At 38.8% G+C, this 19,829-nt stretch overlaps 1 pseudogene; it reads right to left on the bottom strand.

The window, feature by feature from the left end:
- LOC100922610 overlaps window positions 1-18,962 on the bottom strand; it is a 32,825-nt pseudogene extending 13,863 nt beyond the window's left edge.
- Window positions 18,963-19,829: the final 867 nt, after the last annotated feature.

Genomic DNA, 19,829 nt, shown 5'->3' on the forward strand with positions numbered 1-19,829 from the left:
TATGATAGGTACATATGTGTATCTATCTATATCTATACCTACTCATTTTCATATCTATAGCATAGACATAAGCTTTCTACTTACTCTTATTTGTAATTCAGGAATACAGGACAGCCTTGAAAGGTGCTCTCTTTCTTTTACGCTAGGATAGCGGTTCTTTGCAAAATAGTTTAGAAGAATATCTATTTGTTCTTTATTGAATTTTGTACGTTTTCTTTGTTTTGACATGGAACTGTGATCTAAGGGAAAGGGAGAAAAAGAATTGGAGAGTTAGATTACAGAAACAACAGTATTTTCTTCCTTTAGTAGGTCAGATTAGAGTATATGACTTGTTGGTGTTTGAGTTTAGCACTTTCTTTACCTCAGTCCATATATTTTACATTCAACTCTTTAGTCAGGTTTTACCATCTCTGAAACCATTTCTTTATCCACTGAATCCTTCTGCTTTTCCCTCTACCCCATCCAAAGAGATCAACATGCACCATTATTGTTATAATCTGTTACAAAAATCTCTAAATATAAATGTTCATCTCTCATGCCCTGAGACTATAGCAAATTGTTTACTAATTCGTTCAGTATTTGGCATTCACTTTGGGTGTTACACTGCACAAATTGGTGTAAAAAAAAAAAAATTGCATGGATGATTTGGAGAATGGGGAGAGTATTAAAACAGAAGAGAACAGAGAGATTGAGTCCAGTTTACAATGACTCCCAATGTCAAAAATTAACTATATGTTATAATAGACCTAGTAAGAGACTTAGTTCATTCAATGACCTTTTTTTCCCCAAGGACCAAGGTCATATCACTGTATCCTAAAACAGAAACTGAGGTGAAATTTGAACTTCTAAAAAGCCTTCTAAAACTGACTACAAAACTAGCCCTTAACAGAAGAAATTAAGTTTAAATTCAACCAAACCACAGAAATATCATATAGAAGCTTTCCCATCTCACCCAGAGAAAAGTAATTGAATTTCAGGCAGAATTTGAGGACAGTCTTACTTACCAAAAGAATCCAAATTCCTCTCCTCTGATGCTAGGTTGTTGGCCATCTTCCTTGAAAAGTCGAAAGATCAAATCCAAATGATAGGAAGTAATGGAAGATCCCTGAGGCTTGGGATATTAATCGAGTCCCTTCAAGTTCCAAGGTTTAGAAAGGAAGAGCCCTGCCTCCTTTTATTTTCTGGAGAAGCTCTCTGAAGGCAGCTTCACAATTTACATAGGAATAAATACCTCCTCCAAAGGACTGTTTACTAGTTAGAATAAAAGCTATGTTGGCAAGAAAGGTTGGGGCCTTGTAGTGTTCCAGGTGGTTTTCTGGAGGTCTCTAGACCAACCTTTGTTTCACTTGAGTAATCACCACAAGAGTAACCAGGTGTTAAAGTTCAAATTCTTTATTGTCTCCTTGCCTGGGGCCTGGGCTAGCTTGGTCTCAGTGGAGGAAATACAGGAGGACAGGCCAGCCACCATGGTGGTGTGAGATGGAATATGAATCAGTCTGGCTGAGTTTGTCCCAGCTTATATGATCTATAATTACATTATCATAGGTATGAATTTTGTAAACTGGATGCCAATCTTGCAGAACTATATTAAGTACTAAGTACATGTACTGAACTTGGAGAACTATTAATCACCATGCTAAACTAGATAACCATGGTCTTATCAGTTCCACTGACTTAACACCTTGTAAGAATCCTTTTTTCAAGTAAAGAGTTTTGGCCCATAAGAGGGCCTTTTATCTCAGCACTCAGAAAATGTAGGTGTTAACTTGGACTTCGGTTGTGTTCCCCCACCCCCAACAACTAAAACATCAATTTTATTTATTTTTGCTGAGGCAACGGAGGTTAAGTGGCCTGCCCACTGTCACACAGTTAGGAAGTGTTAAGTGTCTGAGATCAGATTTGAACTTGGGTCCTCCTGATTTCAGGGCTGGTGTTCTACCCACTGCATCACCTAGCTTAAAACATCAATTTTCTAGAAGACGATTTAATGTTTGGTAACTGGATGACCAAGTAAATAGAGGGTAGAGTAGAGGGCCAAAGATAGGGGAGAACTCTGGGTAAAGTATAAAACCCTTCAGCCCAGAGGGAACCTGCTAACAATGTCTGGTCTGGCTCCCCACCTCCTTTTGGTGTTCACACCTTTTTCTGAGAAGTTAAGGAGGATGTGACCATCTGTGTTCTACTTGAAGCAAGGGAGACTTACAGCAGGGTGTTTACTCAGTGTGCTTGATGAGATAATGGTTCTTCAGTTCACACATACTTAGTGTGATATAATGATCTAATCATACTGAGGTGTTTAAGGGCTGAGAGGACTAGAAAAGAAACACACACCCCATCTTGAGATTCCATCTTAGACCATCCATCCTGGGTGCTCTCCTAGCTCCTTCACTCTTCTAAGATCAAGGGTTGTCCAGAGATCCTCCAGAGAGCTAATCCAGACACTATATTTTGGCGCCCAATATGGGGTACTAAATGTGGAGCACTGGAAGTAGACACTACATTGTGGGGCAATAAACATGGGGCCCTAGAGTGAGGCTCTAGACATGAGGCCCTACACTCATCAGCTGGATTAGCATGATCGTAAGCTCGGTCCAGAAGTCCCAGGAAATAGGGCGAGTATAAAATAGACAAGCAGGAAACTTTGGTAAGGACTAATGTAGTCACTTTCTTTTTCAGCTGAAATGGGGCAAATACTAAGAAAAGAGCATCCCCAACCCAAAGAGGAGTGTGTAGCATGCATAGTCAGATTAAAAGAGAAGTTTTATTTGTATCTCATAAGCAAAACACTAGGTTCATAAATATATTAGAGTGCATGTCTCCTTGGCTTTCTATGGAAAAAAAAAATTAGAGGCAGATATATGGAAAATAGTGGGAGAGCAATTAATTGAATATTATGAAGCTAATTCAATTGCTTAGGAAACATACAATATAATACAAACGGCTTTAAAGAATAGCACAAGAATCAGATGGGTGCCAACAAGCCATATTCGGATTGTCCATTGGAGAGAGACAGAGAAGACCCTTGAAACAAAGGATAAAACCCAAGAAACATTGGGTGGTTCCGTCTCTGACAATTTGTGCCACTGAAAGAGCCTGACAGTTAACCCTCTGTGTATCTCAATTGATTCATTAACATTAAAAATTGTTAAAGAGACTGATGCAGGACTTCAAAATCTTCAGGAATCATTGGAGTCCCTGAGACACGAGTCTGCCGATATCTTCAATATCTGTAGGAATCGTTGGATTCCCTGACACATGATTAGACTGTTGTACGACTTCAAAACTTGTAGGAATCACTGAAGTCCCTGATACATGAAGTAATGGACAATAGATTTTGGACTATCTTTTGGCTACTGAAGGAGGTTTATGTCCGATTGTTACTTATGTTCCATTCTTCCAGGACTTATTGACATGTATAATTTTTCATGTTGATTCATGTTTTTTGTTACATCATTACTAGCCTGTATTATATTACCATGTCCTTGTGTAGTACCTCCATGCTGATGGATTCATATATACCAGTTTCAAGTAAGACTCTTCAGTTCAAAGGAAACCTACTAACAATATCTGGTTTGGTGTTCTCACATCCCTTCCTCAGAAATTAAGCAGGTTGTGATCACGTCTTTTTGGTATTTTCACCTCTCTTCCTGAGAAGTCAGGGAGGGCGTGACCACCTATGTTCTAAAACAAAAGAAAGCAGGAGATGTAGGGAGGGGGAATTGTGGAGATGTATACTTAAAATGAGGACACTTGCAACAAGGTGTTAACTCGGTGGAATTGATGAGATAATGGTTCTCTAGTACACATATATCTAGTATGATATAATGATATAATCACTCTAATTGGCATATACCCAGTATGCTATAATGATGTAATTGTAATAGGGTATATAAAGGCTGAGAGAATTGGAGACAGAGTCAGTCAGTCAGAGGGAACAGACTGTGAAGGAGACAATAAAGACTTTAGATTCCATCCTTGACCATCCTCCTGGTGGCTCTCCTGCCTCCTGCACTCCTCCACTAAGATCAAGGCTAGATCCTCCAGAGAGTTAATCCGAACATTACAGGATATGTCTAGTTTGAGAATAGAAGCATAATCCTGTGATTGAAGAGCTTAATTCAGGTCAAGTCAGGAGAAGATACACTCTTTTTAATCTGGAAATCATCAAAGATCTGAAAATGGCTTGCAGTCTTTATGGGTATGCATCATCTTATGTTAAGATGCTATTACAGAATTTGGCTTTTAAAATTTTAACCCCCTAATGACTGGAAATCTATAGGAAGAACATGTTGAGAACCTGGACAAAGCTTGTTATGGCCTTCTGAGTATAGTGAACTCTGTAGAATACAAGCCCAACAAAATAGGCAACCTGGAGTTAATATCCCAGTCACCTTTGACCACGTAGCAGAAATAGGTCCTTATGCAGACATTTTATCACAGGTTAATTTCCTTTGGCAACATATGAGCAAATCGCTTTTGCTGCTATCAAAGCATTGGACTGTTGGAATCTTTACAAAGTGTTAAGCCATTGGAGTTGATTTAATCTTTTATTAAAGTTATTTTTTTTATAATTAAAGTTATTTTGGGCCAGAACTTGAAACAAGGTACTAAGTAGAACTGATTGAACAATGCTTGTGTTCACACCTTTAGAGAGCTCATAAGTACTCAATGGAGTTCACACGTGTGGGAGGATGCAGGGTTTAGTAGGGCTTTGTCCAAATTCACACCTCCCTTATGGCCAGAGAGCACTCTGGGAGATGACCCAGAATTGCTCTCCCTCCAGAAGGTGGAGTTAACCTTTGGGAGATCACATATAGAGGGAGCTCTTGGAGTTTGGGAACTGACTGGAGGTACTTGAGGTACTTATTTGAGTTAGTTACTTGAGGAGTTACTAGAAACTGGTAGCTGGAGAGTTTTACTTGGAGCTCTTGGAACCCACAAGCCCTATCTTCGAGGCAAGAGATTCATTGCATCTTCTACCTTGGTGCTGGCTGGAGGTTTAAGAAAGCAGAGGCAGAAGCCAAGGACAAAACTGCAAGATCTCTTAGAGCCAGGTAGAGAGATAGGCCTCAACTAACTAGGCTAATTTGGAAGGAGAAATAAACGTTTGCATTTTTACCAGCTGGCTGCGATTTTGTAGTAATTATTTCAACTGAGACTAAGGCTGCCTCCAGAAAACGTTCACATTAGACACCCTTCCAGGAACACAAAATAAAGGGGAAGCCTTCACGAAAACAGTGCAAGGTTGCTAATTTTGTGGGACATCCTTAGACAGCTGTCTTATGAAGTATTGGTGAAAATGAAGCAACAGAAATTATGACATAACAACTGGTTAGAGAAAATGCTAATAAGGATTGTAGAAGAATTATACTAGGACTAAAAAGGATGCTCCTTTAGATGAGATGACAAGATGCTGTGTCATAGTGGGCACAAATACCCTTTATGCCCAGAATATGATGCAGGCTTTTCAAGATTTGAACATGAGAAGGCAGGGTCCCTTTTGGGAAAGGACTTCCAGAGAGACAACAGTGCTTTCACTATGGTATGGTAAGGTAAGGAATCTGAAAGCTCAATGTTGGCAAAAAGATAAAATAAAAAAACAGGGTGGAAGAACAAGACCCAACACCCTATGTCCAAAATGCAATGAGGGCTTCCATTGGGCACCAGAATGTAGAGTGAGTCAGGGAAACAGGAAGTGAGGCTCAGCTCCAGGGCCCCAGGCCATAAAAGAAAAAAAAAAAACAAAACACTTGGGACATGATGGCATACCCAGTCTTTTAAAGTTCAGTCCTCCAACATGATCAGAAGAAAAGCAATCTGATGGGGGAAAGGGACTGCAATTACGGAGAATAGAGCTGTATGCTGCCAGGACTACTGAGATATCCCCTGGAAAGGTGAAATCTGTCCCTGTCTGGCCTATAGATCCCTTGCCTCCAGGCACAGTAGGCTAGACCATTTCACTTCCAGAAAGTGCTTACAAAACAGTGTCTAGTCATACACCGATTTGGGAAAATGGGGAATGTGTAGTTAAATAACCCAGTAACTAATACAGGTAGACAATGTGTGATCTATACCCAGGAGAAGTAGTAGCATCAGGTTTACTGATACACACTCCTGATAGGCAATCTGGTGATATTTATCCAGATTTCGATTCCCAACAACAGAATCCAGGAGTATTCTGGATTGCAGCTGTTACAGTTGACCTTCCTCTGCCCACTTTCTATGTAAATGGAATACCACTGAGAGGGTTGGTAGACACAGGTGCAGATCTTACTCAGTAGCAGTGCCAGTTGGCCAAGTCATTGGTCAAAGATTATGGAAGACACCTATATGTCTGGCATATGAGGAAAAGTAGTTCCTGAAATTAGTGCTACTTCTTTGAGATGGATATTTGAAGATAAAACACGAGTTTTTTCTTCTTTTGCAGTTAAAAAAAATCCCCATCAGACATTTTACAACAATTAGGATTACAAATGGGTACTTTGGCTTTTTAGACAGGGCTGCTGTTGAAGGCCTGCTTGCACTCTCACCTGTTGCCATTCAGTGGAAAATTGATACACCAGTATGGGTAGAACAAAGTGAAAAAGTGAAAAAATTCAGGCTTATTCGATATAGTACAGGAGTAACTTGACCAAGGACACTTACAATCTTCTCCAAGTCCTTGGAATTCCTCTATATTTGTTGTAAAAAGAAATCTGGAAAATAGAGGATATTGACTGGTTTGAGAAAAGTAAATGAACAGATGGAAATTATGGGAAGTCTTCAGCCTAGTTTTCCATCTCCTACTCAGTTGTTTATAGAATGGTCACTTTGGGCTATAGACATGAAGGACTGTTTCTATTCTAACCCTCTGAATAAGGAGGATATGAAAAGATTTGCCTTTTCAGTGCCCAGCATTAACTTAGCTGAGCCTTATAAAAGATATGGACAGTTTTGCCACAGGGAATGAAAAATAGCCCTACTATGTGTCAAATGTTTGTGGCTGCTGCCCTTACTCTAGTAAGAAAAGCATTTCCAAAAATTATGTTGTTAAATTACATAGATGATATCTTGGGGTGTGCACCTGAGGAGCAAATGTTAGAGGCATATCTACAAAAGACCACAGAAACACTAGGGAACTACAAATTCCATATAGCTCCAGAAAAATTCAAAGCCAAGTTTCTTTCCAATATTTAGCATATGAAGTATATCATAAGGTGCTTACAGTACAAAAACTTTCTTTAAGAACAGAGAAGTTGAACACCTTAAATGACTTTCAGAAATTGATAGAAGATATCCAATGGATGCATTCAATCTTCAGCTTAACTACTATCATTTGCAACCATTATATGATATTTTAAAGGGAGACACTACTTTAAACTCGACACACCAGCTTACAAAAGAAGCTCGAGAGGCTTTGAGAGTTTCTGACTTGTGAATCTCATACTGAATACTTGTTGGAATCTTTACAAACTGTTAAGCCATTGGAGTTGATAGAGACAATAATTATCCAATTTGGCATCATTCAATATGATTGATTTGATCTTAGGAGATATTTTGGGCCAGAACTTGAAACAAGATACTAAGTGCAACTGATAGAAACAATGCTTGTGTTCACACCTTTAGAGCGCTCATAAGTATCTAAGTACTCAATGGAGTTCACACATTTGGGAGAATTCAGGGTTTAGAAAGAGATATCCGAATTCACACCTCCCTTCGGGCCAGAGAGCACTCTGGGAGATAAACCAGAATCCCTCTCCCTCCAGAAGGCAGAGTTAACCTTTGGGAGATCATATATATACAGGAAGCTCTTAGAGCTTGAGAGAGTTTTTACTTGGGAGCATTCCCAAGAGTCGGAGAGGAACACTCTGCAGGACAGCCTACAAGCCCCATCTTCGAAACGAGAGATTCATTGTATCTTCTACCTTGGCGCTGGCTGGAGTGGGAAGGACAAATCTTTGCATTTGGAGACATTCGGGCGGAGCTCTTGGAACCAAGGGGAGAGATAGGCCTGAACCAACTGGGCTATATTGAAGGACACAATGACCTGAACTTTTATCACCTGGCTGTGTTTTGGAAAAAGAACACCACATTTTGGCACCCTGAACGTGGGGCTGACAGGCCCTTCAGTGGATTTCAGTAGAAGAGCTTTGATCCTGATTTCAGTGGAAAAGATTGTGACCCTGATTGAGTGGAAAAGTCTCCTCAACCCAGAAATTAGAATGCATACAACAAAGAAATTTTGTTAAAAGAGTTAAAGTGGAATTTCAGCTAAGATGGGACAGGTGTTTAGAAAACAGCCTTCTGTTTCTGTTCAAGGAAAATGTTTAGAAAGCATTGTTAAAGTTATGGAAAGCCAAGGTTTAATTATAATTATGGAGCAGATCACTGAACTTTTACAAACTGTTAAGAACATATGTCCTTGTTTCTCTCTGGAGAAAGAATAGGATCTAGATGAATGAAACTTAGTAGGAGAGGATCTTTGTCAATTCTGTAATAAAAATGGCCCTAACTCAATTTCTAAAGACATATTTAATACATATAATTTAATACAACTGGCTATAAGAAGTTAAAATGAAAAAGAAGTGTTAAAATAAAAAAGAATAAAGTGCCAACTAAACTAGGTGATAAGCAGGAAAATTCAGATAAGAATGGAGTTAAGTACAATTCTGAGTGTGATACTTCACAGCACTTCATCTCATGACCCTCCCCCCTCACCGGTGGAGGAAGAAGGGGAAGGGAGAGAGGCAGAAACACAGTCAAGTTTCTCCTGTGAAGCAGAATATGACATATCTGATAGATATATCTGATTTTATACATGCATATCCTGTGATTGAACAGCTTGACCCTTCAGGTCAAAAAGAGAGAAAATATACTCTTTTTAATTTGGAAAAACTTAAAAAGATTTGAAAAAGGGTTGCACTCTTTATGGGGCTACATCATCTTATGTGAAGATGTTGCTAGATAATTTGTCTTATGAAATCTCAACCCCAAATGATTGCAAATCCACAGCGAGAACATGCTTAGAACCGGGACAAAATTTGTTGTGGCTTTCGGAGTTTCATGAATTATGCAGGATTCAAGCCCAACGCAATAGGCAAACAGGAACTATTGGACAAATCACTTTTGACCAACTAGCTGGTGAAGGTCAGTATGCAGAGAATTCAGAAAAGATTTATTATCCCATACCAGTGTATGAGCAAATTTCTAAGGCTGCAATAAAAGCTTAGAATTCTCTCCCTGGACAGAAAGATGGAAATAAAGCTTTCACAAAAATAGAGCAAGGTCCCAATGAATCTTTTGCAGATTTTGTGGGATGTTTGCAAACAGCTGTCATCAGAACCATTGGAGATAATGCTGCAACAGAAATAATGACGAGACATCTGGCTAAGGAAAATGACAATGAGATTTGCAAAAGAATTATATGGGGATTAGACAAAGATGCTCCTTTAGATGAGATAAGACGCTGTGCCACAGTGGACACAAATGCCTATTATACCCAAACTATGATGAACATGGAAAGACAGGGTCCTTCTTGGAGAAACTCGATGTTTTCAGTGTGGAAAAGTTGGACATTTGAAAGCTCATTGTAGATATGGAGATAGAATGAGAAGACAGGGTGAGAGAAAACCCAAAACTCCATGTCCAAAATGCAATCGAGGCTTTCACTGGGCCTCTGAATGTAGATTGACCCAGAGAAGTGAGAGGCAGGGCCCAGCTCCTAGGTATCAAAGGACAGGTGGGGCATGATAGCAGCTGAGGTTACACCCAGAGTCTTTAGAAATTCAGGACTCTGATGGCATCAACCAACAGAAAAGCAATCAGGATTACAGTTGGGGAGAATACAAGTCTTTTAACCAAACAGGGCAGTGTCCAGTGCAAAAAGCTCCAATGTAATTACCAGGTGATGAAAAGAAATCCCAAAACAGAAGAGACCATTACAAGTTCTTCAAAACAAAGGAGAAGATTCAAGAAACATCTGATATTGAAAGAGCATGGCTGATAATGAGACTGTTAAAATAACTTTAAAAATCTTCATGAATCATTGGATTTCTAACACAAGATGAGACCATTTCAAGTTGTTGAAAAACCAGCAAGAATCAATGGATTCCTTTGGACTATTTTTATGACTTGTGGAGATGTATAATGTATGTTGATTCATGTTATGAAAAATTGTTTACCTCAAAGCTTATAGGAATCATTGGATTCCTGGCATATGAACTAATGGGCAATGTGTAAATGTGTAAATTCTCATGTTAATTCATGTTGTTTGTTACATTACTACTAGCCGGTGTTATATTGCTATGTGCTTATGTAACTATGTGTAGTGCCTCCCATATTGGTGGATTTATGTACACCTTGTTTCATACCCGTTTCAAGTGAGCCCCTTTAGAAACCCCCTAATCTGATTTGATTTTATATTTCCTTTGGTATTTTCATCTCCCTTCCTGAGATGTCAGGGAAGGCATGATCACCTCTTAGGAGTTCTCACTTCCTTGAGAAGTGAAGGTTATGACCACCTATGTTCTAAAGAGGAGATGTTGGAATCTTTACAAACTGGTAAGCCATTGGAGTTGATAGAGACAATAATTATCCAATTTGGCATCGTTCAATATGATTGATTTGATCTTAGAAGGAGATATTTTGGACCAGAACTTGAAACAAGGTACCAAGTACAACTGATGGAAACAATGATTGTGTTCATACCTTTAGAGAGCTCATAAGTATCTAAGTACTCAATGGAGTTCACACATTTGGGAGAATTCAGGGTTTAGAAAGAGATATCCGAATTCACACCTCCCTTCGGGCCAGAGAGCACTCTGGGAGATAACCCAGAATCCCTCTCCCTCCAGAAGGCAGAGTTAACCTTTGGGAGATCATATATATACAGAAGCTCTTAGAGCTGGGGAGAGTTTTTACTTGGGAGCCTAACAAGCCCTATCTTCGAGGCAAGAGAGATTCATTGTATCTTCTATCTTGGTGCTGGCTGGAGTCGGAAGGACAAACCTTTGCATTTGGAGACATTCGGGCAGAGCTCTTGACCAAGAGGGAGATACAGGCCTCTGGGCTAACTGGGCTATATTGAAGGACACAATAAAAGATCTGAACTCTTATCACCTGGCTGTGTTTTGGAAAAAGAATACCACAAATACTGACTTGTGAATCTCCCAAAAGTGTGAACTCCAATGAGCACTTAAATGCATTAGTGAGCTAGAGAATTTGCTAAGTACCATGCTAAATTAGGCAAGTGACATCACTTTCTAAAGATTCTAACATTTCCCTCTTTCTTTTGATTTAGAATATAAGGTGGTCATGACCTCCCTGACTTCTCAAGATGAGAAACCCAAAAAAAAGGTGATCAAAAAAGAAGTTAGGAGATGAAAACACCAAAGGAAATAGGAAATGGCTTTATCCAGTGTGGTTGAAAGAATTCAAATCCCTTGAAAATATCAGTTTTTGCTACACAAGAGGCACCCACAGCAGTCCATCAAGGAGACAGTGTGATAGAGTGGGTGAACCTCCTGGCACAACCAGAATAAAGCCTTACTCCCTACCCAGTGCTTGTGGCTAGAATTTTATTAAAGGCCATTAAGTAAGTAGTACAATTATCTGAGATAAGACCTGATAAGATATACACTTTTTCATACCACTTTTTCATACCAATGCACAAATTAAAGTATGCTGTGAAACCAACCCAGAGTGGCAAATTTTATTGGCCACAGCTCCAAATTTTACACACGGGTCTCATTAAAGATATCCTGGCAATGGGATGATTGGCAATGGATTCTTGAAGAAAAAGGTTTCTAAGGTTCCTCTTAAAGGACCAACTATCTTGTATCTTGTATCACTACAGATGCATCCAAATATAATATTTGTGCTGTATACTCTCATGATTCAACTATAAAGAGAGTAGTCAGAACTCCTTTTCAGTCTACTGAGCAGAATGAATTGTATGCAATCATTCTAGCTCTTACTTATTATCCAGGAGATGGAAATATATCTAATTCAGCCTATTCAGTAGGTGTGGTACAAAGACTGGACAAAACCCATATACAATCTATACCTTCTAATATATCAACTCTTTAAGGAACTTCAAGAGCAAGTGACAAAGGATCCAGGTAAGATTTATATCTTGCATGTCCATGAGACAGAAAAAGAGAAGACCCTTGAAAGGAAAGAGAAGACCCAAGAAATATCAGATGGTTCCATCGCTGACTGTGTCCACCACTGAAAGAGCATGGCAGTTATGGTAATTGATTCATGAACATCAAAAATTGTCAGTGAGACTGTTGCAGAACTTCAAAATCTGCAGGAATCATTGGATTCCCTGACACATGAGACTATTGCAGGACTATAAAATTTGCAGGAATCATTGGATTCTCTGACATGTGAAGTAATGGACAATAGATTGGACTATCACTTGGCTATTGAAGAAGGTGTATGTGTGGTTATTATTTATATACCCTCCCTCTAGGACTTAGACATGTAATTCCCCATGTTGATTCATGTTGTTTATTTTATCACTACTAGCCTGTATTATATTATATTATTATATTACTATGTGCTTGTGCTGATGGATTTATGTATACCTGTTTCAAGCAAGACCCTTCAGTCCAGAGGAAGCCTGCTAACAATTTCTGGTTTGCTGTTCTCACCTTCTTGAGCAGTCAGGGAGGGCGCAATTACCTCTTTTTTGAGTGTTTTCACCTCACTTCCTGAGAAGTCAGGGTAGGCGTTGATCATCTGTGTTCTAAAACAAAAACAAAAAAGAAAAAAACAAAAAAAAACAAAAAACAAAAAACAAAAAAGAAAAAAGAAAAAAAAAAGAAAAAAGAAAAAAAAAGGAGAAGTAGAGGGCTGGAACTCTGGAGAAGTATACTTGAAACAAGGATACTTACAACAAGGTGTCAGCTCAGTGGGATTGATGAGATAATGGTTCTCTAGTTCACATATATCTAATATGATATAATGATATAATCACTCTAGATTGGCATATACGCTGTATGCTGTAATGATGTAATTGTAATAGAGTATTTAAGGACTGAGAGATCTGGGGAGACAAAATGAACAGACTGTAAAGGAGACAGACTGTGAGAATAAAGACTTTAGATTCTATTGCTCACTATCCTTGTGATGATTATCATGAGACCAAGGCCCATCTGGAGGATCTTCAGAAAACTAGCCCAGACATTACAGAGACCAACCCTGGCTCTAGAATGATAGTATCCAATGTTCAATGCAGGAAATCACTGTGAAGAAAATGCTGATGAAAGGAAAGTCCCCTTAGAGTAAAGTAATAATGTAAGTACATAAAAGTGTATTATTTGATTTCTCCATTAACTTTTTCTGATCAAGAGATATCATTTACAAAATTGTCTCTTTTCTACTCCTTTGGCACTATTCTTTTGTTGTTGTTTTTCTTTTTATTAAAGCTTTTTATTTTTCAAAACATATGTGTGGACAGTTCTTCAATATTAGCCCTTGCAAAACATTGGGTTCCAATTTTTTCCCCTTCCCCCACGCCTTCCCCTAGAGGGCAAGTGTAATGGGCTGAAGTTGATGCACTGAGGTCTCAAGTACTTGAGGCTAAATAGTAATTGTGCTATACTCTATTAATATACATGATTGGATAAAGAATGGTCTCTGCCCACTCTCTGTGCAAGTCCTGATGTGTTGTAGAGGAAATGACGATTTTGGTGGGTGGAGGCAGAGAGAAGAACAGGAAGAGAAGCTGGGAGAGATTGGGCCTGGGTTCCTTTCTCCTAGCTGCTGGTGTGGCTGCTGATCCAGCTAGCTTCTTGACTCAGCTGCACACATTGCTATCGCCGATTCTCTTCCACCTCTGATCCTTCTTCACTGAGAATAAAGACTGAAGATTTTCCCCTAACCTGAATTCCTGACTCCTGCTGATTTAAAAATACACGGTCTTCACAGGCAAGTAGTCCAATATGTTAAACCATGGTAGAAATGTATGTTAAGTTAAATATATGCATACATATTTATACAATTTATCATGTCATTCAAGAAAAAAGAGAAGCAAAATAAAATGCAAGTAAAAAACAATAAAGAGTGAAAATGCTATGTTGTGAACCACACTCAGTTCCCATAGTCTTCACTCTGGGTGTAGATGGCTGTCTTCATCATTGAACAATTGGTACTGGTTTGAATCATCTCATTGTTGAAGAGATTTTGGCACTATTCTTCCAACATCATCATGCCACCTTCTCTTTCTTTTGAAGTTGACCTAAGGCTGAGGTACAAGGAAGATTAAGGAGAGGGTTTCCATCTAGTATATTTCCATCCTAATCCTTTCTTCTTCAGCCTTTTGTTCTTGTCCTTTCCATACTCGTTTGTTTGTTTGTTTTTGTTCTGTGTCCATTTTTAAATTGGTCCTCAGGTCTTTTAATATAGATATAATTACAACGATTAATAAACATGAATACTTTATTTATAGGTGCCTTCTTTTTTACTGTAAAGATTGTCTTGCTTTTATGGTTTTGAAACCAAATCTAATGGAGGATAAATGAAAAGCTGTCCATTAGCTTCATGTCACTTTTATTCTTGTCATACAAAGAGAGAATCTCTGGAGAGTCTCCACCATCTTGGTTCTACCTTCACCCCTAAACATTTTCTATCCAACCTACCTTATCAGTTTTCTCCTATTCTCCATTCACATTGAACAACCAGTCTCTCATTTTTCCACTTCAGTGACTGCTGTGAAATGTTTGAAAACATTGCAAAGGGTTTCACACACACACAAACATGGGAAGTGGGACAGAGGGTGAAAGAGGAAGAAAAGGGAGAGGGAGGAAGGGAGGTTACATTAAGGAATCAACTCCCAATTTACCAATATCCTAGACTCCTTAGCAATCCTTAATCTAAATCCTTAGCAAAATCTTTCCCCTTTCTCTTACAGTGGGAGAATAATTTTTTACCAAAGAGTTAATATACAAAGGTGTTTTGGCCACATAGATTTCCTTCTCAACTAGGCATAAGCTCTTTCTGGGGGGAAAAGATGAAAATATGGAGAAAGTCACAGGAACATTTCTCCTCTTAATATGTCAACTTAGGGAGAAGAAATCTTTAAACAAAGTCAGATCAGCCTCCCTGCAGCAATGTCCTCAAGTGGAGCTTTTGCAATCCCCCATCCCTTGGTTTTCCTAACATACCTTCCTCTTCACCCTTTCCCATTGCTTTTCCCTTTTCTTCTTGCTACATTCTGAGTATTACAGAAACTCTGTCCTCAGGTCTCTAGTGTCCCTGGAATCCATTCCCTCTTTTCTATCTCCACAACTTCCAGGTCAATCCAGGTCTTCATTATTGATCTGCAGCCTTCTCCCAACAGTCTTTCTTTCACTCCTGACTTCCTACAGAGACAGGAAAAAAGGCATAGGAACACGTGAAGTCAAAGTGACTTTGAATCTGGAGGCAAGCCAATCAACTGCTTCTGGGCTTGGTTTTCTCCTCTGAAGAAAGAAGTGGGAATAAATGATGTCTAAAGTTCTTTTTGTTAATTGTTCATGAGGAATTTTTGGACCATGTCTCATAGCCTGCTATTCAAAGCTCTAAACATTTAAGTCAACCTACATTTTGAGTTTTCTCTTACAGGCTCCACTTAAATTGAAAAAGTAGTCTTATTCTCCCACCCCAGGAACTTTATTCAGACATTCTCTCTGCTTCCATGTTATCTCTAACAGAATGTTAAAGACACTCACAAGCATACCAGTAATCTAGGTATCAGTTATCAGCTTACTTGTATCTAGGCTTCCCAATATTGAGCTTTACTGCAAGTTCTATCATTTTTTTCTATTTTGAGATAAGGGATCTTTTCAAAGGAATCTATAAGAACACCAAGTTTCTCTTGGCTAAATAGAATTTGCTATAAGACCATTGATGGACTTCTTTAAGGCCTCCCAGCTCATCCTTTGGACTACTAAACTGTCTTTATCTGTAATCTATTTCTGCCTCATCCTGAGCTTTGCTGGAACATAACCACCATCTGTGCATGTGAAGAGCAGATCCATGTCATCTTTCTTCTTCTTTGTCAAAGACTCATGCTGAGCACGTGAGCTCTGAGCTTTTAGAACTCTTTCTATTCTCCTGCCTGGCGAAGGTAATTTTCTATATCTTTTCTGATCAGAATCTCTGGCGCCCTTTACCCCCATTTTTTCTGTATCCCTCCAGGATTCAATGGTCCTAATTATTCGAAGGTGCTGGTCCTAAATATTCTGAGCTCTGGTAATCTGTCTCCAGGAGATGATTCCTGTTCCTCATAAGTCTCACACCTCTGAAAAAGCTCTTTTTTTCATGACCAGAATTATATTTTTTCTGGTTTGCTTCCGTCTGCAATAGTCTATAGCAGTACACAAACTGCTCCAATTTGGCAGGAATCATTCACTGGTATGAATTCCTTGGTAGTCTTTTCTTTCCGAATTGGAGAGATTTCAGCTGGAGCCTTGGCCTTAAAGCTTGAATGTAAAAGAATTGCTTTTCTGAAATTCCTTCAGCTATGCATTTATTGCCCAGACCAAGATAGGGAAACTCAACCCTATGGATAGATAGCACCCTCCTTCAAAATCCCACAAATGCTAATGTAATTCTTACTTTTAGGCATTTGCATTTCCTGCATTTAGAATGGAGAAAGTCCACTCCAGAGAAAGGGTTCTTATCTGTTCGTTTAGGTAAAATAAGTGTGAACTTGGTTTGAATTGTAAATCTTGCTCAAGTCCAGCAACTCAAACATCAGTTTGCTAGAAGTAAAGTTGCCTTTGGTCAAAAGAACCTGAATGAGCCTAGTAACTGGAAGGTTTTAAGAGGCTATAATTATCAATATAGAGAACTTGCTAAATTCCTCTTTAAGGACTTTACTGGATCAGTGAATTCTGAAATCCTATAGCATCTTTACAAAACTGGGGCTTTGCTTACAGGGCCTGTGGCTGAATGAAGAGGGCCTTGAATCGTAGGCTATGAAACATGGTCCAAGGATTACTGCAGAAGGATTAAAAAAAAAAGAACTTGAAAAGAACTAGACGTCAGTTATTCCCACTTCTTTCTTCAGGAGACAGATAAGGCCAGAGCAGTTGATTGGCTTGCCACCAGATTCAAAGTCCCTTTGACTCCAGATGTTCCCATTTCTTTTTTCCTGTCTTATAGGAATCAGGAGTCAGGAATAAAAGAAAGGTTGTCGGGGGAAAGGTGTAGATCAATACTGAAAACCTGGATTGGTCTGGAAGTAGTGGAGATAGAAAAGAGGGAGCAAATTCCAGGGACACAAGAGACCGGATGACAGACTTTCTGCAATACTCAGAATGCAGCAAGAAGAAAAGGCAAAAGCAATGGGAAATGGTAAGGAAGAAGGCAAGTTAGGAAAGCCAAGGGAGGAAGAATTGAAAAAGGTCCATTTAGGGACACTGCTGCAGGGAGATTGATCCGAGTCTGTCTTAAAGATCTCTTCTCACTTATTTGAATTTTTAAGGGGAGAAATGCTCCTGCTGCTTTCCACATATTTTCCTCCTTTTCCCCCCCAGAAAAAGTTTGTGCCTCATGGAGGATTAAATGAACTAATTGTATTTGGCCAAAACAGCTTTGTATATCAACTCTTTGGAAAAGAATTATTCTCCCAGTGTAAAAGAAAGGGAAAGATTTTGCACAGAGGATTGCTAAGGAGTGTAGGATACTAGCGAATTGAGAGTTGATTGCTCAATGCAATTTCCCTTCCTCCCTCTCCCTTTCCCTTTCCTTCTTCCTGAAGGAAGACTATGCAGAAGCACAATCATATCTGTTAGTATATAGTTCAAATACCCTGACATGGAACTTAGGATATTTGAAAAGAAAAACAGGCTATACTAACAGAGATCTGATCATGTCCAACCCCTTTCTTTGTCCATTTTCATGATATCTATGTTCTGAATGAAAGTTGTTGCCTTTAAACCATTTAAAGATCTCCTTAACTATTATACTCTTTAGAATATTAATATACCTGGTTCTAAAATCCTGGGGACTACTTTGATGTATAGAAATTTCAGGACAAAAATCTCTCTGCCAATAATAATGATGATAAAAGTAATATAACAACTAGCAAATGTTACTGCAAGTTCTCCTTACTAAGCTCCTGATCTCTGTTGTTATGCTCATTTTACAAGTGACAAATAGGTAAAGAGACTTGCCCAAGGTCACATAGCTAATTGTTACGGACTGGGTGGGAACTCGGGACTTCCTGACTTTCTGACTCTTGCTCATACTTTGACTGTAATGTACTTGGTGTTTGAGCTTAGCATTTTCTTTACCTCAGCCAGTATTTTTTACATTCAAGACTGTAGTTGGAGGTTTTCCCATCTCTGAAACCATTTCTTTATCCACTGAATCCTTCTGCTTTCCCCTCTATCCTACCCCAAGAAATCAACATCTACCATTATTGTTATGTTATAAAAATCTATAAAAAAAAAAAAAATGTTTATGTCTCATGTCCTGAGATTGTAGCAAATTGTTTACTAATTCATTCAGCTTTTTGCATTCTCTTTGGGTGTCATAATATACAAATTGATTTTTAAAAAATGCATGGATGCATGGATGATTTGGAGTATGGGGAGAAACAGTAGAAAAGAGAGAGATTGAGCCCAGTTTACAATGAAATCTCAAGAGTCAAAATTAATTATATAATGTTATAATAGACCTAGTAAGAGACTTAATTCATTCAGTGACCTTTTTTCCCCCCCAAAGACTAAGAACGTGGCACTGTGTCCTAAGACAGAAACTGAGGTGAAATTTGAACTTGTAAAAAGCCTTCTAATACTGACTACAAAACTAGGCTTTAACAGAAGAAATTAAGTTTAAATTCAACCAAACCATAGAAATACCACATAGAAGGGTTCCCATCTCAACCAGAGAAAAAAGTAACTGAATTTCAGGCCGAATTTGAGGACAAAGTCTTACTTACCAAAAGAATCCAACTTCCTCTTCTCTGATGCTGGGTTGTTGGCCATCTTCCTTGAAAAGTCAAAAGATCAAATGCAAATGATAGGAAGTAATGGAGGAGCCCTGAGGCTTGGGATATTAATCCAGTCCCTTCAGGTTCCAAGTTTTAGAAAGAAAGAGCCCTGCCTCCTTTTATTTTCTGGAGAAGCTCTTTAAGGCAGCTTCACAATTTACATAGGAATAAGCACCTCCTCCTGTTAAGTAGACTAAAAGCAAGGTTGGCAAGAAAGGGCCTTTTATCTTATTACTTAGAAAATGTAGGTGTTAACTTGGACTTCACTTGTGTTCTCCCACCCCCAACAACTAAAACATCAATTTTATTTTATTTTTATTATTATTATTTTTGCTGAGACTATTGGGGTTAAATGTCTTGCCCACAGTCACACAGCTAGGAAGTGTTAAGTGAGACCAAATTTGAACTAAAATTCTCCTGATTTTAGGGCTAATGCTCTATCCACTGGGCCACCTAGCTTAAAACCTCAATTTTCTAGAACACAAGTTGATATTGGGTAATTGGATGACCAAGTAAATAGAGGATAGGACTTGGATTCAGGAAGACTCATCTTTATGTCTTCAAATCTAGCCTCACACACTTCCTAGTTATGTGACCCTGGGTTAATCACTTTACCCCATTTGCTTCCGTTTCCTCATCCATAACATGCCCTCACCAGTGATCATTTTGTCCAGAGTAAATTTCTTTTCAAGGACAAAACTTGGCGGTGTGATTCCTTAAACTTAGCTGATATTAGAAGATGGGGCAAATGTCTCTCTCTACTACTCTCTTGAAGTGTGAGCAAAGGCAATTCTCCCAGTTTCTTCAGATGTAAAGATTTGGAGAGAAGTGTCTTAGAGAGATGACCTCTTAGAACTGGGAG

This window comes from Sarcophilus harrisii, chromosome 2 (genome assembly GCF_902635505.1).
Source record: "Sarcophilus harrisii chromosome 2, mSarHar1.11, whole genome shotgun sequence".
NCBI classification, from domain to species: Eukaryota; Metazoa; Chordata; class Mammalia; order Dasyuromorphia; family Dasyuridae; genus Sarcophilus; species Sarcophilus harrisii.